The 22,559-nt window shown below is 46.6% G+C and overlaps 1 protein-coding gene across 1 annotated transcript in view; it reads right to left on the bottom strand.

Moving 5' to 3' along the window:
- Positions 1 to 22,559, bottom strand: part of DNAH1 (dynein axonemal heavy chain 1) — a 799,478-nt gene that overhangs the window by 563,648 nt on the left and 213,271 nt on the right. The gene's annotated exons all lie outside the window — the stretch shown is intronic.

Raw genomic sequence — 22,559 nt, 5'->3', positions numbered from 1 at the left:
GAATAAACATCAAACAAAGTAGACTTATAACAATACACTGTTTCTACTTAAACTCTTGTATACAAATGTCTTTATCTTAACATGAGGATAGATAGTCTCATAAATCACTGGGATCTGTTGCTGAATAGCATATCTCAAATATATCAATCCCTTTTTTGTGATTATGGATAATCATTGACCTCTACAGCCTCCTCGTGCCTCGAGTATAGATTTGAATGCCCTTCTTGCTTTTTTTATTTTATTTTTTTATTAATTTATTTTTTTACTTTTTGTACATTTTTTAAATTTCTTTGTTTCATTCGTCATTTGACATTCACAAAGCAACTAACAGTTCAGTTAGCTCTCCTCTATAATTGTTCCACTTATCTTTGCACAGACTAATTGCTACCCTGATAAAATACAAAAAGGTCCTGCTACTAACACAGGGGACATATCTTGGTGGAGGCACCATGGACAATGGGGTACATATGAACATCTGTGGTGGGAATGCGTGAAGAGAATCATTTTGGCAGGCAGTTTGGGAGCAAATTCAATGTTGGAAAAGAAAATAGGGGCCCTTAGATTCAAAGATTTGTTTATTAAGTATTTTTCCTGGGATCCCAGAAAATGAAATTAAAGACCATTTGATATCTACCTTGCTTTTAGTTGCCAAAATGACATTTGCAAGAACCTGGAGGAATCAACAAGGCCCAACTTATGACATGTGGGTGAAAATGAATGGAGAAATTTAAAAAATATGACAAAATCTTGGACTCTTTAAGGAGTGGGGTTTGGGAAGTTAAATGGGAGCAGATCAGGAGGAAGATCAAAATATGGGATTCTCAACTCTTGGAGGGACTGGATTGTGAGGGGGGGGGGGGGGGAATCAAGGCATAGGATTCTAAAATCTAGGGGGATCTGAGCAGGGGACAGATGTTAGGAGAGGGTATGTTGCTATGGCAGTTCTTTCCTTTTAATTATTTTTCAGTGGGGCCACACCTCATTACATGCAGTGGCAGAAAGTGCAGCGACACCCATGCTATCTGCCACCGCATGTAACATGGTGCCAGTGCACTATCACTCTGCCCTGTGCAGGAAATACAGAGCAGATGCTGGTATCTTCCCTGCATTTACTGTACCTTTGCTCTTATCATGTTTTGCTGTTTATGTGCAGTAACTACAAATCCTACTGCAGTTTGACTATAGAGCTCTTTTATTTATTTTTATTTTTTTGTTACATTTGTACCAAACTGCAGTAGGATTTGTACTTACTGCACATAAACAGAAAAACACGGTAACAGCAAAGGTACAGTAAATGCAGGGGAGATACCAGCATCTGCTCTGCATTTCCTGCACAGGGCACACTGTTTTTCATACAAGTTTTGCAAAAAACATCCAAAAATCTGGTTGCCAAACATGCAGGCCTAAAGTAAATGGATAGTGCAAGCACAGAGATAGCGAAGATACTTATCTGTAGCAGGAATTCTCCGAGGACAGCAGGCTGATTGTTCTCACATGTGGCTCGGCGTCCATGGTGGCCCAGGAACGGAGATTTTTCCAGAAAAAATCCATAGAGCTTTACGACAGCTTCCGGAGCACGGGGCACTCGCTCCGCACATGCACGGCCATCTTCCCGCCCGTGCGTGTCCGTTCCCGCCTCAGTTATATCAAAAAGCAAATAAAGAACAACAACAACTCCAAAAGGGGAGGTGGGCGGGTTGGTGAGAACAATCAGCCTGCTGTCCTCGGAGAATACCTGCTACAGGTAAGTATCTTCGCTTTTTCCGAGGACAAGCAGGCTGCTTGTTCTCACATGTGGGGTATCCCTAGCCCCCAGTCTCACTCAAAACAACAAAAGAAGGTAAATTGGGCCTCGCAACGGCGAGGACATAACAAAGATTGACCTACGAAGAAACATCTGAGAGTGCAGCCTGAAACAGAACAAGAATGGGCCTAGGGGGGTGGAGTTGGATTCTAAACCCCAAACAGATTCTGCAGCACCGACTGCCCAAACCGACTGTCGCATCGGGAATCCTACTGAAGGCAGTAATGAGATGTGAATGTGTGGACTGATGACCTCGTCGCAGCCTTGCAAATCTCTTCAATAGTGGCTGACTTCAAGTGAGCCACCGACGCTGCCATGGCTCTAACACTATGAGCTGTGACATGACCCTCAAGACTCAGCCCAGCTTGGGCATAAGTGAAAGAAATGCAATCTACTAGCCAATTGGAAATGGTGCGTTTCCCAACAGCGACTCTCCTTCTGTTGGGATCAAAAGAAACAAACATTTGGGCGGACTGTCTAAAGGGGCTTGTCCGCTCCACATAGAAGGCCAATGCTCTCTTGCAATCCAATGTATGCAACTGACGTTCAGCAGGGCGGGTATGAGGATGGGGAAAGAATGTTGGCAAGACAACTGACTGGTTCAGATGGAACTCCAACACCACATTCGGCAAGAACTTAGGGTGAGTGCGGAGGACTACTCTGTTGTGATGAAACTAGAGGTAAGGAGTATGCATTACCAAGGCTTGAAGCTCACTGACTCTACGAGCTGAAGTAACAGCCACCAAGAAAATGACCTTCCAGGTCAAATACTTCAGATGGCAGGAATTCAGTGGCTCAAAAGGAGCTTTCATCAGCTGGGTGAGAACGACATTGAGATCCCATGACACCGGTGGAGGTTTAACAGGGGGCTTTGACAAAAGCAAACCTCTCATGAAGTGAACACCTAAAGGCTGTCCAGAGATAGGCTTACCCTCTACACGATAATGAAAAGCACTAATTGCACTAAGATGAACTCTTACGGAGTTAGTCTTGAGACCAGACTCTGATAAGTGTAGAAGGTATTCAAGCAGGGTCTGTGTAGGACAAGAGTGAGGATCTAGGGCCTTGCTGTCACACCAGATGTAAAACCTCCTCCATTTGAAAGAGTAACACCTCTTCGTGGAATCTTTCCTGGAAGCAAGCAAGACTCGGGAGACATCCTCAGAAAGACCCAAGGAAGCGAAATCTACGCTCTCAACCTCCAGGCCTTGACAGCCAGAGACTGGAGGTTGGGATGCAGAAGTGCCCCTTGGTTCTGAGTGATGAGGGTTGGAAAACACTCCAATCTCCACGGTTCTTCGAAGGACAACTCCAGAAGAAGAGGGAACCAAATCTGACGCGGCCAAAAGGCAGCAATGAGAATCATGGTTCCGCAATCTTGCTTGAGTTTCAGCAAAGTCTTCCCCACCAGAGGTATGGGAGGATATGCATATAGAAGGCCTTTCCCCCAGTGAAGGAGAAAGGCATCTGACGCTAGTCTGTCGTGGGCCTGAAGTCTGGAACAGAACTGAGGGACCTTGTGAATGATCTGAGTGGCGAAAAGATCCACCAAGGGGGTGCCCCACGCTTAGAAGATCTTGCGCACTATACGCAAGTTGAGCGACCACTCGTGAGGTTGCATGATCCTGCTCAACCTCTCGGCCAGACTGTTGTTTACACCTGCCAGATACGTGGCTTGGAGAAACATGCCGTGACAGCGAGCCCAAAGCCACATCTGGACAGCTTCCCGACACAGGGGGCGAGATCTGGTGCCCCCCTGCTTGTTGATGTAGTACATGGCAACCTGATTGTCTGTCTGAATTTAGATAATGTGATTGGACAGCCGATGTCTGAAAGCCTTTAGAGTGTTCCAGACCGCTCGCAACTCCAGGGGATTGATCTGAAGACCTGTTTCCTGGAGGGACCAAACTCCTCAAGTGTGGAGCCCATCTACATGAGCTCCCCACCCCAGGAGGGATGCATCCATTGTCAGCACTTTATGTGACTGAGGAATTTGAAAGGGACGTCCCAAAGTCAAATTGGATCGAATTGTCCACCACTGAAGGGAATTGTGAAAATCCGTGGACAGTTGGATTATATCTTCTAGATTCCCTGCAGTTTGATACCACTGGGAAATTAGGGTCCATTGAGCAAATCTCATGTGAAGGCGGGCCATGGGCGTCACATGAACTGTGGAGGCCATATGGCCCAGAAGTCTCAACATCTGCCGAGCCGCAATCTGCTGAGACACCCGGGCCAAGGAAATGAGGGACAGAAGATTGTCTGCCCTCGCCTCGGGAAGATAGGCACGAGCAATTTCTGAGCAGGAAGAAGATGGGACTTGAGGTAATTTATAACAAACCCGAGCAGCTCCAGCAGTTGAATAGTCATCTGCATGGACTTTAGAGCTCCTGCCTCTGAGGTGTTCTTCACCAGCCAATCGTTAAGATAAGGGAACACATGCACTCACAGTCTGCGTAGCAATGCTGCAACTACCGCAAGGTATTTTGTAAAGACCCTGGGCACAGACGCAAGCCCAAAGGGCAGCACACAATACTGGAAGTGTTGTGTTCCCAGACGGAATCGAAGATACTTCCTGTGAGCTGGAAGTATCGGGATGTGTGTATAAGCATCCTTTAAGTCCAGAGAGCATAGCCAATCATTTTTCTGACTCATGGGAAGAAGTTTGCCCAGGGAAACCATGCTGAACTTTTCTCGGACCAGATATTTGTTCAGGGACCTTAGGCATAGGATGGAACGCATCCCTCCTGTTTTCTTTTGCACAAGGAAGTACCTGGAATAGAATCCCAGCCCTTCTTGCCCTGGTGAACAGGCTCGACCACATTGGCGCTGAGAAGGGTGGAGAGTTCTTCTGCAAGTACCTGCCTGTGCTGGAAGCTGAAGGACTGAGCTCCCAGTGGGCAATTTGGAGGTGTGGAGATCAAATTGAGGGAGTATCCTAACCGGACTATTTGAAGAACTCACCAATCGGAGGTTATGAGAGGCCACCTTTGGTGAAAAATTTGTAAGCTCCCCCCGACCAGTAGATCGTCCGGCAGCTAAGCTCAACTGGAGCCAGTCAAAAGCCCATCCCTTCTTTTGCTGGGGAGCCACAGGGGCCTGCTTTGGCACATGCTGTTGACATCAACGAGCACGCTGGGGCTGAGCCTGAGAAGGCTGTCGGGAAGGTGGATTGTATTTACGCTTATTATAAGCATAGGGAGCATTCCTCCTCCCCCTGAAAAAATGTCTACCTGATGAGGTAGATGCTGAAGGCGCCCGGTGGGAGAGGTTGTCGAGGGCGGTTTCCCGCTGGTGGAGCTGCTCGACTTTCTCGCCAAAAATATTATCCCCCCCCCGGCAAGGGGCATCTGCAAGCCACTGCTGGAGTTGATTGTTCAGGTCAGAGGCACGCAGCCATGAGAGTCTGCGCATCACTATACCCTAAGCAGCGGCTCTGGATGCAACATCAAAAGAGTCATAAGCACCCCGGGACAGGAATTTACGACACGCCTTCAGCTGCCTGACAACCTCCTGAAAAGGCCTGGCGTGCTCCACAGGGAGCTTGTCCACCAAGTCCGCCAGTCGCTTCACATTGTTCCGCATGTGGATGCTCGTGCAGAGCTGGTATGATTGAGTCTTGGACACGAGCATGGAGGACTGTTAGGCCTTCCTCCCAAAAGAGTCCATGGTTCTAGATTCCCGTCCCGGGGGCACGAGGCAAAGTCTCTAGAACTCCTGGCTCTCTTGAGAGCGGAATCCACAACCATAGAGTCGTGAGACTTCATCAACTCAGGTTCTCCGTGAATCCGATACTGAGACTCAGCTTTCTTGGGAACGGTGGGATTAGATAGTGGTTTCATCCAGTTCCTTAGCAATGTCTCCTTAAGGACATTATGCAGATTGACAGTGGATGACTCCTTAGGTGGCGAAGGATAGTCAAGGACCTCGAGCATCTCAGTCCTGGGCTCATCCACAGTTACCACAGGGAAGGGAATGCCCATAGACATTTCCCAGACAAATGAAGAGAAAGAAAGACTCTCTGGGGGAGAAAGCTTTCTTTCTGGTGAAGGAGTAGGATCAGAGGGAAGACCATCGGACTCCTCAGAAGAGAAATATCTGGGATCCTCCTCTTCCTCCCATGAGACATCCTCCTCAGTGTCGGACAAGAGTTCTCTGACTGCAGTCCGAAACCGGGCCCATCTTGACGCCGAGGAACCACATCCTCGATGGCGATGTCGAGAAGTTGACTCCCGTGCCGGCAGCGATGAAGCTCCCTCCAGCGATGTCGACGGGGAGTCGACCTGGGTGACAGCCGAGGTCGATGCCGCAAGCAGCACTGGCGTCGGGGACCTCACCACAGGCCTGGAGCCAGCTGCCGCTTCCATCAACGGTACCGAGGGCGCAAGCACCCCCGGTGCCGAAACAGACTGACGCAGCAGCCCTTCCAGAAGCTCTGGAAGAATGGCTCGGATGTGCTCATCCAGAATCTCTGCCAGGAAAGGCTGTGAGGTCAGTGCAGAAGTCGGCATCAGAATCTGTGGAGGCCTGGGAGGTGGTACCAGGCTGTCCGAAGATCGACGCACGACACCTCTTGTATGGAGGGTGAGCGCTCCTCCCGGCGTCGATGCTTCTCGGGTGCTGAATCTCTTGACGCCCCAGAGCTCCCGGTACCGTGCCTCGAAGGAGACCGATGACGATGCTTCTTCGCCTTCACTCGAAGCACGTCACTGGTACTTCTCGGTACCGACGAGGAGGACATGGAATCCACACGCCTCCTCAGGGTCGGGTCTGACAGCAGTCGGTCCCGGTGGGCCTGCACAGCAGGAGTCTTCGAGACAGGTGGAGACCCACTCGACGGCTCACTACTCCCAGCAGTGGTGTTGTCCAGACAGCCATTACCTGCGCTCCCAATGTCGATGCCATCCCCGGTGCCGATATCGACACCGCCGACCAGGGTACCGATGTCGACGCCGAGGAATCAGTCGAAGCTCCGAAAAGATGGTCCCGAAGAGCTCGTCTCGACGCCTGTGTCCGCTTTTTCAAGCTCAGACAGAACTTACAAGCATCTGGGCAACGGTCAGGCCCAAGGCACTGGATGCACCACGCGTGCGGGTCAGTACCCAAGATCGACCGCTGGCACCGAGCACACTTTTTGAGGCCGCTGGGAGGTTTCGATGACATGAGCAGAAAAATCGCGGCGGCGAAGTCAAAAGGCTCGATTGTGCCAACAGAGGGGCACAAAAATGAGAACTGCATACGCGCAGCCTAAAAAGGCCATTACGAAAGCGAAAGAAAACTTAAAAAGGGATAATAATAGAATATAAGGATTTCTTTTTTTTTTAACTGGAAAAGACAAAGAGGCAACTTAAAACAAAAGAAAAGCGCGAATAAACAGCACGAACGCCAAAGTCTTTCTCTGGGCCTGAGGGAGAGAGACCGACACGCAGTTACTCTCCTCCACAGAAAAAAAAACTGAGGCGGGAACGGACGCGCACGGGCGAGAAGATAGCCGCGCATGCGCGGTGCGAGTGCCCCGCGCTCCGGAAGCTGTCGCAAAGCTCTATGGATTTTTGCTGGAAAAATCTCCGTTCCTGGGCCGCTGTGGATGCCGACCCACATGTGAGAACGAGCAGCCTGCTTGTCCTTGGAGAAATACCAAATTCCCTAACTTTTCCTTAGCTGTCCTGTAAGTAAAAAAAAAAAAAAAAAAGGCAGCAAGTCTCTGTTATGTGAAATATATCATCTCTGTTTTGATTCCCTGGCTGAAGTCCTGCTTTCATATTTACCTGTTATTGGGTAGGTACCAGTTTATCTCATCCCTTCAGACTACAAAATATGTTTATGTATCTAAGGTATATGCTAGTAACATAGTAGGTGACGGCAGAAAAAGACCTGCACAGTCCATTCAGTCTGCCCAACAAGATAAACTCATATGTGCTACTTTTTGTGTATACCTTACCATGATTTGTATCTGCCATTTTCAGAGCACAGACCGTAGAAGTTTTGCCCAGCACTAGCCCCGCCTCCCAACCACCAGCCCCGCCTCCCCCCACCGGCTTTGCCACCCAATCTTGGCTAAGCTTCTGTATGTTCCCTTTGTAGAATTATTTCAAAAAATTTAATCAAAGCCCTTTGTAGTGTACTTAAGTATTCTCTTTTCCAAGATAAACTCAAATTAATGCAACCTGCTACCTGTTCAGCAAGAATGAACAGTGGGCTGGGTGGGAACTGGGATAGGGAGGAAAGGAACTAATATGTTAAGAGTGCAGGGTCTTAAACAGCATTAATTGCCTTCCTCCTTCTTTGAATATCTAGGATTAAATGCAAGAGAAAAAGAAAACTCCCCCAGTTCCTATTAAAAGAACCCCTGCCCCCTATAAAAAGCTACAAAAATAATCCAGCAATTTAACTAGCAATACATAAAAAGAATATATTTTTTAAAAATCCACCTTGTAATAAAGACCTCATGCAGGACACTTGTTATAAAAGCCAGAAAATTACCTTAGTTTAAAATAAGATGGCTAAAATTATTTTTCATCTCTCCAGGTGAAACTGCCTGTCTTGTGAAACACCATGGATACTTTTACTCGTCCCACAAAGGAACTGGAAAGCATAGCAGCCAACTTTTCAAAATGATTGGGGGTGCTGAAATTTTTTTTTTTTTTTTTACAGGTGGTGCGTTTCCCTCTCCCCCTCGTCCTACTTCCAAATTCCAGGCCCACTCTCTCCCTTCCTTCGAGTTCCAGGTCCCTCCCCTCCCCTCTTTCTCTCCTTTCCCTCCCCCCTCCTTCTGAGTTCCACGGTCCCTCCCTCCCTCTGAGTTCCAGGGTCCGCCCCCTTCCAGTTCCTGGAACTCGGAGGGAGGGATGGAACGAACTTCCGATGGGTGAAATATTGGGGGTGCTCGAGCACCCACAGCACCCACGAAGTTGGCGCCTATGCTGGAAAGTAATGTATGGGGATTTCATTTTAAAATCTGTGTACATATTTTACAGCATTGATTCTACATCTCCAAAGTCAATGAATATGAATGTATTCAGGGAAACCTTGGCCCTTGAATTTTCAAAGGAAAGCCTCAAAAAAGATTTTAAAATTCCCTCCTCAATGTTTGTTTAAAGGGGGGAGTGAATTTGATATACTACTTTTCTGTGGTTACAATCAAAGTGGTCTACATATTATATACAGGTACTTTATTTTGTACCTGGGGCAATACAGGGTTAACAGGGGGATGATCAGAAGCAAACGCCGGCACTAGAGGCTGTTAGTGCCATACTAGCGCCGGCGTTTGCTACCGCCCCATGATCAGAGCCCTCAAGTGCGTGAAACAACGCGCTCGAGGGCTCTGAACGCAACTAGCATGCAAATGCATGCAAAACAGGGCTAAACATATTCATCCCCAATGATCAGCGACCAGGAATGGTGGAATGGGGAGGAAGGGAGGAATGGTGAGCCCTGTCCAGAATGCCTTTGCATGCTGGCAGGCCCCCATTCCCCCCAACAAAGCAAACTTGGACCCCCCCCCCAAGTGTCAGGGGGCTGGAGGTCCGTGGGGCTGGAGGTCCCCGACGATCCCCCCCCCCCCCTAACTCCCCTCAACACTGAACAAACAGTCCCTGGTGGCCTAGTGGGCGACCAACCCCCCCTCCCCCAGAGGCAGGGGGGCTGGAGGTCCGCTGGACTGACGATCCCACCCCAGGTTCAGGGAGGGCTGGAGATTCAGTGGGTCTCCAGCCCCCCTAACCCCCAGCAAAGGGTCCCTAGTGGTCCAATGATCAATCCGCCCTCCTCCCTACTTTGTGGGAGGGAGGAGGGAGGTAGTTTCTCCCTTATATGGTATGTAGCCCCGCCCAGCACATCCCAGGATACACTGGACAGGGCTGGGCGTCATCATTTTGCGGAGTCGAAGGAAGAGGAAAACAGGCTACCTCCCTCCTCCAATCCACAAGGTAGGGAGGTGGGTAGGGAGGGAGGGGGGCGGACTGATCACTGGACCGCCAGGGACCCTTTGCTGGGAGGTTAGGGGGGCTGGAGACCCACCGGATCTCCAGCCCACCCTGAACCTGGAGGGGGGATCATCGGGGTGGACTGGCGGTCCAGCGGACCACCAGCCCCCCTGTTGCTGGGGGGGGGGGGGGTGGTAGGTCACCCACTAGGCTACCAGGGACTGTTAGTTGAGGGGAGTTAGGGGGGGGGAACGGAGACCCACCGGATCTCCAGCCCTCCCTGAACCTGGGGGAGGGGATCGTCGGGGGACCTCCGGCTCCCGTTGCTCGAGGAACGGGTAGTTGGGGCCTGGTGGTCCCATGGACCTCCAGCCCCTGTGTTTGACAGGTTTGGGCTTTTGACAGCCCAAACCTGTCAAACAAGTGCGGGAGGATTGTGCTGAGCACATGCTCAGGCACAATTCTCACGCATTTCTACCCCATGATCAGAGATAACTGCATGCTTAAATTTGCATGCAATTATCTCTGATCATAGGTCTAATTACGCCCCATGCTGTTCCAGCACTATTTTTGCAGCACTGTTTGGAACAGCGTGGGGTTTTGATCATCTGAGTGTAAGTGACTTGTCCAGAGTCACAAGGAACTGCAGTGAGAATCAAACACAGTTTCCCTGGTTCTCAGGCCACTGCACTAACCATTGGGCTACTGCTCCACTCCATTTTATCCTGTAGAGTCTTCTCATTGATTATACTATTCTCACTTGTTTAAGACACATGCTTGCTGAATAATTTTAAGAACAAGAGATGGGCTAGAACGGTGTATGGGAGAGTATGGGATGAGTTGGAATATAGGGCGTATGAGTCAGGGTGTGTGGGGGGGGGAGGGGAGAAAATGTGGCAATTGAGGGAGGAAGCATGTAAGCGGCACACCGAAGAGGTGGTGGGATGAATGAATCTTACAGAAGGGCCATCTATGGGGAGGTAGGGGTTGGTGGGAGGGTGGTGCGGAGAGGGTAAAAGGGGAGGAAAAGGGGGGAAACGAAAGAGGGAAGAGAGAAGAACAAATAATAAAAATGGTATGATTATTATTCAAGATTCACTGTCACAGAGTTTATGTTGCTGTACCTAAGTAGCCCTGCCTATTATGTTTATTTGGTTTAAATAATTAATTTATTTATTTATTCCACAGGCTGGATATATCACAGAGGGCCTGCCATAGGCTTCAAAGCAGTTTACAAATGATTTAAAAAAAAAAAAAACAGAAAAGAGGAAGAGACAAACTGATGTAAGCGGGGGGGGGGGGGGGGGGGGGGGGGGGAGGACAAGAATGAAAGAGACAAGACTACAAAATTGGAGTGTACAGAGAACTTACCGTACAGGGGAATATGAGGTAGTGAAAAGATGAGATCCGAATATAAAGAACAAGAGAATCTTATGTTCTTGATATTGTATTTATTTATATCCTGTCCAGGAGTCCTGACCAGGATATGTTTGTGCTTCCTATTAATTCAGCTCTGCGGACAAGATGGCGTTGGAGCAAGATGCTAGTTTTACATGCTCCCATGTTTGGCTTTATTAACTGAAGTTTGCAGTGAAATTTCTTCCTTTACATGCCCAAATGCAGGGGGAAGCTGCGGGGAGTTCCTCCTTCACCTCCAGCTCCTTCAACTATGTGACATACCGCTATCACCACCTTCGCGGTTCCCTCTTCGCTGGGCGCTTCTGATGCTGGGGCAGGGAACAGCCCCATCTTGGACAGTGAGATTTCACTGAGCTCAGCCGGACTCTTGATCCCTGTATATGCCTTCCTATGCTTGGCCTGTTACTAAGGGCTAGGCCTAAAGCCTATACTGTCAGGTTGGTTCTCACATGTTAGCCTACTAACTCAGCATCTTGTGTAACAATCATTGCATTCTCAGGAGCTGAGAACTGACACTTTATAACATTTATTTTTAGCTGAGTATGTTTTTCATATAGGGTGGATGTAACCTTGTAAGTTGCTAGGCGACAGGCTGAGGACACAGTGTGAGTCGAACATGTCCAGAATGTTTCTTTTGGGGAGATAGACAGAGAGAGGACACAAGGGTATTGTTCTGGTTGTTCACGCAGAACTCATAAGTAATTAGCCGATGGCCACCAAGTGTGCATGTGCACACAACATCTGGAGAGACTGATATACCCATATATGGAAGAGGCTACTTTCTGATTCTAGTTTGGGAAAAGTCACATGATTTCTGGGAAAGCAGAACTTGTAAAAGTATATATGTAATGTCTGAGAGGTGTGAGGAGAGTAGTCCCTTGTCTTTCAGGATACGCATTGCTGACTGACAACCTGCTCCAAGAGAGAGAACTATTTTTTGTATTTTTGGCTCTGTGAGATACTAATAAAGGTAATTTACTGGCTGCGCCTAACTGAGTCTGTTCTCTTTCTTATCTGTGTTTTCCCTCCCTGGGGGGCTAAGGGACAGAATTACACACACACACACCCCGATTCCTGGAACCGCCGCTCAAGCCTGCCCACCCTGAGAATTGGGGACGCCAGTGATTTTGGTGTTGCAAGGCCGATGAAGTAAGGGCACAATGGAGGAATGAAACCAACTGCAATGCAAGTAAGCCTTTGGCACTGCTATCAGGGGTGAGCATGGTGCAGATACCAGCAATGCAAGTGGAGACCGTCGCTGGAGCACTATCATCACGGGCTTCGGCTGCTGCTCCTCTGCTGAAACCACTGGCAAAGCTGGATGTGGTGACGCTGGACACTTTGTGGATGGCCTTAGAGAGCCTTCGCTAGGTTTGCTCCTCTTTTGTTTCAATATCTGCTACTTCTGCCATTAAACTGCAAGACTTGGAGGCTTACTTCATTTATAGAAACTGCATGACTTGGAGGCTTACTTCATTTATGGGAGGAAAGGAACAGGTCTTTTCTGACGTGTCCAAGTGGACGCAAGCAAGACAAAAGAAATTTTTGGAATTATGTTCTGCAGTAACTTCATTAGAAGCTTCCTTCCAACTTAGATTTCTTAATAAATGTTTTGTGGTTACCAGAATGTTAAGTATACCTTCTTTGAACCTGCTCAATTAAGATTCTTCTTGGAAGACAAGGGTGTTACTCTCACTTGACCCCCAGTTTGCTAGGGCCGCTGTGGGTCTATTATGTGCAGAAGGAGGAAGGTTTCTTACTCTTTAGTTTCTTCTTTATTATTTCTCCTATTTTTGTATCCATCTTCCTATGGATTTACTATATCTTGCCCCCCACCCCCATTGTGGATTGAGTTAAAGATATATTTTTCTTATTTTCAATTATTCTAATGTTGTATTTTTATGAATTGTTATTAATTTCTTATCAAGATATTGTCTTGCTGTATTATTTGAAATGCAAATTTAAAAAAAATTCAGCTCTGCGTATAGTCCACTCCAAGTTTTAGGTATAGTGCCAAGTTGTCAGAGGCCAATGGTTCAGGTATCACATAGGTAGATTAAAGAAGCACAAGTGCAACTACCTATGCTTTACCCCACATCTTAATAAATCTGTTCAGTTCAGTCTTGTATAAATGCCGTTGATTTCTGAAATACACTGGGATGCTATTGGTAGGAATAGGACTAGCAGACTTCAGCAATGGAAACAACCCGCTAGTTACTTTCTCTAGAGCAGGGCTTCTCAACCCAGTCCTTGGGCCACACCCATCCAGTCAGGTTTTCAAGATATCGTTCAGGTTCCATCCTCTGCTTTCTCTCAAAGATCACTGAGAAGGTAATCTATTCTCAATTTCTTGACTTTATTGAGAAGGCTCAATATTCCTACCAGGCTGTTTTTTTGCCAGCGACATAACACCGAAACGGTCGTCACTTTGGTTCTTAGTGAACTTCACAGGACCCTTGAGAGTGGAAACATTACACTCACAATTTCATTAGACTTTTCAGCAGCGTTCAATCTTGTTGATCACTCTCTTCTTTTAGCTAGGCTTTCTCAGTTAGGTATCTCTGGGGTAGTTCTAGTTGTTTTTCTTCTTTCTTAACTGATCACTTCTTTTCCTTTTCACTCAGGCCTAATGTTTCCTCATCTTATCCTGTTAAATGTGGCATCGCTCAGGGTTCGATTTTATATCCTTTATTTATTTATTCATGGCTTTATACTGCTTTATCTGACAGACAGATCAAACATAAAATCAAAAGCACAGAAAAGAACTATAGTAATCAGATAGGAAAGTAAAAAACACATACAAGAAAGCTATACTAATAAAAAATAGTGTCCAATAGAACTGGTAATCATGTACATTCCTTCCCAGGTACCAGCAACCAAAAGAGGTGACTCACTAACTAGAATATAACTGCTGGAACAACCATGCCTTATAAAAGTACCTTAAATTACTTGATCGGTTTCACTGCATATAAGTAATGGCATGGAGTTCCACAGATAAGGGTCTGTAAAGAAAAAAAAACTCTATGTTGCGTAGTTTCCATTTGTGCAAAATGGGGTCCTGGTAAATCCATGCGATGGTCATTGATAGAATGTAGTACACATAACGAGGAGTATGGAATGATCAACCATGAAAGGTATAAAGGTGTGCCCTAGTGAAAGGATTTGAAGGCCAAGAGCAAGGTTTTGAAATGAATCCTATAAAAGACCAGTAGCCTATGGTGTTCTTTCAAGGCAGGGGTAGCATGATCATATTTCTGGAGATGACAAAGTAGACGGACTGCTGTGTTTTGTACTGTCTGTAATCTTTTGAGTAGTGAGGTGGAAATATCCAAATAAATAATATTGCAATAGTCCAAACGTGTCAAGAAGAGTAAGAGAAGTAAAGAATGAAGAGTATCATGATCAAAATAAGGCCTCACTGACCTTAACTGGCGTAAAAGAAAACAATTGAGTCTTAAATAAGGCTGAGACTTGAGGTTCAAAGGAAAGAGCAGAATCAAGAAGTACCCTAAATAGTGAAAGTTAGTTATAGGAGAGATCCAGGTATCAAATACAAAAAGTGGAACAGTAGAGATTGAAAGACGACTGACTTGTCAGGGTTCAGTCAGGAGAGGAGAAATTGCTGGAAATGGAGAGGAGGGGAGGGGAGAGAGAAGAATTGCTGGATATTGATGGAGGAGGGAAGGGCAGAGAGGGACATGGATGGACATGGATAGGAGGTCAGGGCCCAGGGAGAGGAGAAATTGCTGGAAATGGAGGGGAGGGGAGAGAGGAGAATTGCTGGATATGGATGGAGGAGGGCAGGGCAGAGAGGGACAAGGATGGACATGGATGGGAGGGAAGGGCCCAGGGAGAGGAGAAATTGCTGGAAATGGAGGGGAGGGGAGAGAAGAGAGGAGAATTGCTGGATATGGATGGAGGAGGAAAGGGCAGAGAGAGACAAGGATGCACATGCATGGACATAGATGGGAGGGCAGAGCCCAGGGAGAGAGGAGAAATTGCTGGAAATGGAGGGGAGGGGAGGGGAGGAGAGAGAGGAGAATTGCTGGATATGGATGGAGGAGGGAAGGGCAGAGAGGGACAAGGATGGGAGGACAGGGCCCAGGGAGAGGAGAAATTGCTGGAAATGGAGGGGAGGGGAGAGAGGAGAATTACTGGATATGGATGGAGGAGGGAAGGGCAGAGAGGGACATTGATGGACATGGATGGGAGGGCAGGGCCCAGGGAGAGAGAAGAAATTGCTGAACAAGGAGGGGAGGGGAGAGAGGAGAATTGCTGGATATGGATGGAGGAGGGAAGGGCAGAGAGGGACAAGGATGGACATGGATGGGAGGGCAGGACCCAGGGAGAGAGGAGAAATTGCTGGACATGGAGGGGAGAGAGGAGAATTGTTGGACAAGGATGGAGGGGAGGGAAGGGAAGACAGAGGAAGGAGATGCACATGGATGGAGGGGAAGGGAGAGAGAAGAAATGCTGGGCATGGATGGAGGGGAGGGAAGAGAGAGGAAGGAGATGAGATGAGGGAAAAGGAAGAGAGGAGAAAAACTGCACAAGGATGGAGAAAATAGGTAGAAGCTGGATCCACTGGACAGTCAAGTCTGCGGAGGACCCAGCTTTTACTTATGGATATAGAGCAAGAAATGAAGAAGCAAGGAGGAAAGTAAAGAAATAAATGGAAAGGAAGCCCTAGAAATGGAGTTAAGAGGACAGATAGCAGCAGAATCAGATACTGGGCCAGCATGATCAGAAAAAGAAAGTCACCAGACAACAAAGACAGAAAAAAATCATTTTAATTCTCATTTTAGTGTGTTTGGAATATGTCCACTTTGAGAATTTACATCTGCTATCTTATTTTGCAATGTATAGCAATTTGTTTCTAAGAATATTGCTGACAATTCCTGTCAGTGTGGCAAGTGGTGAGCAATCATTTTCACGGTTAAAAATCATAAAAAATTATTTGCAATCAAGTATTTCGCAAGAAAGGCTTGTAAGCCTTGCCATGATTGCTATTGAGAATGATATATGTGCCCAGTTAGATATCAAAGATTTAATTACTAATTTTGTGAACATGAAAGCACAAAAAGCTAAGTGGTTGTAAACCCTCTATTTGTTGAGCAATCCCACAAAGATGCACTCCATCTTTCAGCTCCTATTTCCTTTGCATCTTGTGCCACACGGGCGGGGCAGGGGGGCACCAACTGATAGTCTGCAGGGGGGCACCAGAGACCCTAGGCACGGCCCTGTCAGCACAAGACACTGGTCAGCCAGCCACTGTTGTAAGGAGGTTGTAAGTCAAGGTTAGACGGACTAACCTCGTAGAGCAGTAAAATATCACCAGCGTATATGTGAAAAGAAATACAAAATTCCTGAATGAGAGTGGCCAAAGGACTTAAGTAAATATTGAACAAATGGGGAGAAAGAATAGAACCCTGTGGAACTCCACAGATCAATGACTTATCAGAGGAAGTAGAGTAGTGGAACATGACATGAAATGAATGATCTGTAAGAAATGAATTGAACCACGCAAAACAAAACCAGAAATCCCCAAAGATTCCAAATGTGAAAGAAAACAGAGAGTGATTCACTAAGTCAAAAGCTGCTGAAAGATCTAATAAAATAGCTAAAGTAAGATTGTGACTGTCTAGGTTAGATCTAACCTCACCAAGACCAGAAGCCAAAACAGTTTCAGTACTACAGGCTGCTCTGAAACCAGATTGCCTGGAACGAAAATACTAATTTTTGTTCTACAAATTGACTAAGCTGTAGAAAAACCACCTTCTCAACTATCTTTGAAGTAAAACATAGATTAGAAACAGGCCTGTAATGTGCAGGAACAGATGGATCAAGAGTGGATTTTTCAAAATTGGCTTAGCAGTGGCCATCTTCCACTCCAAGGGAACATGACCAAGAGGGGCATAATCGAACGGGGCGCCCAAGTTTTCCTGAGGGCTTCCTCGCAGGACGTCCCCGTGAAGGGGCAGGGAAACCCATATTATCGAAACAAGATGGGCGGCCATCTCTTGTTTCGATAATACGGTCGGGGATGCCCAAATCTCAACATTTAGGTTGACCTTAGAGATGGTCGTCCCCGGTTTTCGGCCATAATGGAGGACCAAATCCAAGGCATTTGGTTGTGGGAGGAGCCAGCATTCATAGTGCACTGGTCCCCCTGACATGCCAGGACACCAACCGGGCACCCTAGGGGGCACTGCAGTGGACTAACTGATGCACTAACTGAACGGAAAAAGCCTTTCCCTTACCGATCCCTTAGCGATTTGGAAAGGAACGGGCATGCATGAAGGAAATCGCATGCAAATGAGCTGCTCGCTGTTAGCTCACTTGCACACGATTTCCTTCCTAAGGTCGTCCAAGTGGGACATCCAAAATGTGTATGTTTCTGTGAGAAGGACGTCCATGCCTTTGCTATGCCTCCGATACCCCCTTTATTTATTTGGATTTTGGATCACAAGTAGCAGCAGTGGAATCTGAACCAACCACCTCTGGATTGCAAGACTAGTGCTGTAACCACTAGGCCACTCCTCCACTCCATTCCCTTGAAATTTGTCCGTCCCTGTAGGGGGGCAGTTCAGGACGTCCAAAATGTTTGAAAGAAGGACGTCCACACCTTCGCTATGCCTCCGTTGACACACACACACCTCCCCCCCACCCTCAGGGACCTGCATACTGCTGCTATGGACCTGAATATGATAATCTGAGGCTGGCAAAAAAAGTTTTTAAAGTTGTTTTTTTTCAGGGTGGGAGGGGGTTAGTCACCACTGGGGGAGTCAAGGGAGGTCATCCCCGATTACCTCTGGTGGTCATCTGGTCATTTCGGGCACCCTTTTGAGGCTTGGTCGTAAGAAAAAATGGACCAAGTAAAGTCGGCCAAATGCTCGTCAGGGACACCCTTCTTTTTTCCATTATCGTTCGTGGACGCCTATCTGTTAGGCACACCCCAGTCCCACCTTTGCTACGCCTCCGACACGCCCCTGGGAACTTTGGTCATCCCTGCAACGGGAAGTAGTTGGGGACGCCCAAAATCGGCTTTCGATTATGCAGATTTGGGCGACCCTGAGAGAAGGACGCCCATCTCCCAATTTGTGTCGAAAAATGGGCGCCCTTCTCTTTCGAAAATAAGCCTGCAAGTGTCAGACTAGAATTAACTAATGCCAATAAATAGGGAGATAGAAGCAAGTTGGGTAATTTGATCCAGGACGATGGTAAGGGATCTAAGGAACAAAACGTGACTATGAGCTCTTAACCTTATCCAAAGAAATCAGTGTCTATGGATTGAATGTATCCCACTTCAAAGAAGGAAAAATGGATTAATCCATAGGGAAGAAAATATCTACCCCATTTAAACAAGAAGATGATGATACAGAAAAAATGGGAAGAGAACAATGCAACCTTTGCACTTTTACAACAAAGAAATCTGCTAGTGAACTTGGAGAGGGAAGAGTTGCTAGATTTGAACCTGCAGTGTCATTACAAAAGAGGGAACCGAAGAAAGAATAAAGTTCTCTTGCTGGGCTGCTAAATTTAAAAACCCTAGTCGTAAAATAAGATTGCTTTGCTTTCTGGAGATGCTAATTACATTCACGACACCTACTATGACAAATATTAAGGTCAGATGTTTAGATTTCCTCCATTGATCTTTGGCCTACCGAAACTGACGCTTAAGTAGTCTAAGGCCACTGTGATACCAAGTTTGCCTACAAGATTTTGCCCTGGTTATTGTTCAACTTATTCATTAGTCCTCTTGCTACACGGTTTCAATCTTCCAATATTAGATTTTTTATTTATGCTGATGACATTTTACTTTTGTCTCATGTTTCACCTCTTTGCACTGATTTGCAACAGCTCCAGGCTTCCCTTCATGTATTGGCGAGGTGGCTTACGTCTAATAAACTGAAATTAAATCCAGACAAGAAAACTGCCTGCTGGATCCTTGGCTCTTTGTCTCCACCATCTATTACACCTCTTCTCTATGATCTCCCTATTGCTCCTGTAACTTCATTCCATTATCTAGGTGTCTGGTTTGGCTCTCGTCTTGCATTCACGCAGAAAATCTCTGGCACTATCAAATTTGGCTTTATGGTTCTGCTCCAGTCCCTTTGAGCCTTTCTTGACTTTAATTCACTATACACCGTGGGGATTTTACTAAGTGGCGGTAAGCCTAATGTGGGCTTACCACTCGCTAAACAGAAGTACCGCCTGGATACTGCAGCAGCCCGGTGGTAGTTTTGTTGTTACATTTGTACCCCGCGCATTCCCACTCATGGCAGGCTCAATGCAGCTTACATACAGGTACTTATTTGTACCTGGGGCAATGGAGGGTTAAGTGACTTGCCCAGAGTCACAAGGAGCTGCCTGTGCCTGAAGTGGGAATCGAACTCAGTTCCTCAGTTCCCCAGGACCAAAGTCCACCACCCTAACCACTAGGCCACTCCTTCACTCCAGTGAGCGCCACTTCCAGTGATACAAATTTTTTTTACTTTTGCAGCGCCAGTGTTTACCCAGCGGTAATCAGGCAGTGCCACACACTGCCCAGTTACCACTGGGTTAGCATGGGAGCCCTTAGCACCACCTCAATGGCAGGCGATAAATACTCCCCCCAAAATGGCAGCACGGCAAGTGCTTCACTTGCTGCATGGTCATTTTTTTTAAAACAGTCTTTTACCTGCTCCGGTAAAAAGAGGCCTCAGCGTGCGTCAAAAACACCTTTTGCTGCAGCTCGCAGAGTAAAAAACTTGCGTCAGGCGTGGATGCTGTTTAAAAACACCATCCTGGAGGTTCAGGACAAATATATTCCACGTATTAGAAAAAAGGGAAAAAAAGACTAAACGTCAGCCGGCGTGGCTAAACAGTAAGATAAAGAAAGTCATTAGAGCCAAAAAACAATCCTTCAGAAAGTGGAGAAGAGAACCAACTGAAAGTAACAGGATAGATCATAAGGAATGCCAAGCCAAATGCAAAGCGGAGATAAGGAGGGCAAAAAAGGACTTTGAGAAGAAATTAGCGTCGGAAGCAAAAATACATAGTAAAAATTTTTTTAGATACATTAAAAGCAGGAAACCGGCCAAAGAGTCGGTTGGGCCGCTGGACGAAAATGGTGTTAAAGGGGCGATCAGGGAGGACAAAGCCGTAGCGGAGAAATTAAATGAATTCTTTGCTTCGGTCTTCACCGAGGAGGATTTGGGGGGGACACCGGTGCCGGAAAGAATATTTGAAGCGGGGGAGTCGGAGAAACTAAACGAATTCTCTGTAACCTTGGAGGATGTAATGGGTCAGTTCAGCAAGCTGAAGAGTAGTAAATCACCGGGACCTGATGGTATTCATCCCAGAGTATTAATAGAACTAAAAAATGAACTTGCGGAGCTACTGTTAGAAATATGCAATCTGTCCCTAAAATCGAGTGTAGTACCGGAAGACTGGAGGGTAGCCAATGTTATTTCGATTTTTAAGAAGGGTTCCAGAGGAGATCCGGGAAATTATAGACCGGTGAGTCTGACGTCGGTGCCGGGCAAGATGGTGGAGGCTATTATTAAGAATAAAATTGCAGAGCATATACAAAAACATGGACTGATGAGACAAAGTCAGCACGGATTTAGTGAAGGGAAGTCTTGCCTCACCAATCTAATGCATTTTTTTGAGGGGGTAAGCAAACATGTGGACAATGGGGAGCCGGTTGATATTGTATATCTGGATTTTCAGAAGGCGTTTGACAAAGTGCCGCACGAAAGACTCCTGAAGAAATTGCAGAGTCATGGAATCGGAGGTAGGGTATTATTATGGATTAAGAACTGGTTGAAAGATAGGAAGCAGAGAGTAGGATTGCGTGGCCAGTATTCTCAGTGGAGGAGGGTAGTTAGTGGGGTCCCGCAGGGGTCTGTGCTGGGTCCGTTGCTTTTTAATGTATTTATAAATGACCTAGAGATGGGAATAACTAGTGAGGTAATTAAATTCGCCGATGACACAAAATTATTCAGGGTCGTCAAGTCGCAGGAGGAATGTGAACGATTACAGGAGGACCTTGCGAGACTGGGAGATTGGGCGTGCAAGTGGCAGATGAAGTTCAATGTTGACAAGTGCAAAGTGATGCATGTGGGTAAGAGGAACCCGAATTATAGCTACGTCTTGCAAGGTTCCGCGTTAGGAGTTACGGATCAAGAAAGGGATCTGGGTGTCGTCGTCGATGATACGCTGAAACCTTCTGCTCAGTGTGCTGCTGCGGCTAGGAAAGCGAATAGAATGTTGGGTGTCATTAGGAAGGGTATGGAGTCCAGGTGTGCGGATGTTATAATGCCGTTGTATCGCTCCATGGTGCGACCGCACCTGGAGTATTGTGTTCAGTACTGGTCTCCGTATCTCAAAAAAGATATAGTAGAATTGGAAAAGGTACAGCGAAGGGCGACGAAAATGATAGTGGGGATGGGACGACTTTCCTATGAAGAGAGGCTGAGAAGGCTAGGGCTTTTTAGCTTGGAGAAGAGACGGCTGAGGGGAGATATGATAGAAGTGTATAAAATAATGAGTGGAATGGATCGGGTGGATGTGAAGCAACTGTTCACGCTATCCAAAAATACTAGGACTAGAGGGCATGAGTTGAAGCTACAGTGTGGTAAATTTAAAACGAATCGGAGAAAATTTTTCTTCACCCAACGTGTAATTAGACTCTGGAATTCGTTGCCGGAGAACGTGGTGCGGGCGGTTAGCTTGACGGAGTTTAAAAAGGGGTTAGATAGATTCCTAAAGGACAAGTCCATAGACCGCTATTAAATGGACTTGGAAAAATTCCGCATTTTTAGGTATAACTTGTCTGGAATGTTTTTACGTTTGGGGAGCGTGCCAGGTGCCCTTGACCTGGATTGGCCACTGTCGGTGACAGGATGCTGGGCTAGATGGACCTTTGGTCTTTCCCAGTATGGCACTACTTATGTACTTATAGTAAAAGGACTTCTGTATTACATGCTCTTCTTATATCTAGATTAGATTACTGTAACTCTGTCTATGTTGACCTCCAATCAACACAAGTTAAGTGTCTTCAAACCTCACAGAACTGTGCTGCTCATTTTCTTTAAAAGGTTCCCCCTTTTACCCCATCTACATTGATTCTCTGTTCATTTTTTAATCTCCTTTAAGATCCTAATCTTGGCTCATAAGGCATTTTATTCTTGTGTTCCTGTCTATTTTTCTTCCTCTACTTTTCCATATACCCTGCCCTGTCTGCTGCATTCTCTTGATACCTATCACATGGTTCTTCTATAGAATCCACACATCACTCAGCCTTCTATTTTCTAGCACCCACTCTCTGGAACTCTCTCCCTCCACACATTCGCTCTGAATTGTCTTTTTCTTGCTTTGTCTGTTCTTACAACACACTATTTTTCTTTGGCCTTTCAGCATAGCCC

Source organism: Microcaecilia unicolor, chromosome 6 (assembly GCF_901765095.1).
Source record: "Microcaecilia unicolor chromosome 6, aMicUni1.1, whole genome shotgun sequence".
NCBI classification, from domain to species: Eukaryota; Metazoa; Chordata; class Amphibia; order Gymnophiona; family Siphonopidae; genus Microcaecilia; species Microcaecilia unicolor.
The sequence above is the reverse complement of the archived record's forward strand: the minus strand, read 5'-3'. Positions and strand labels throughout refer to the sequence as shown.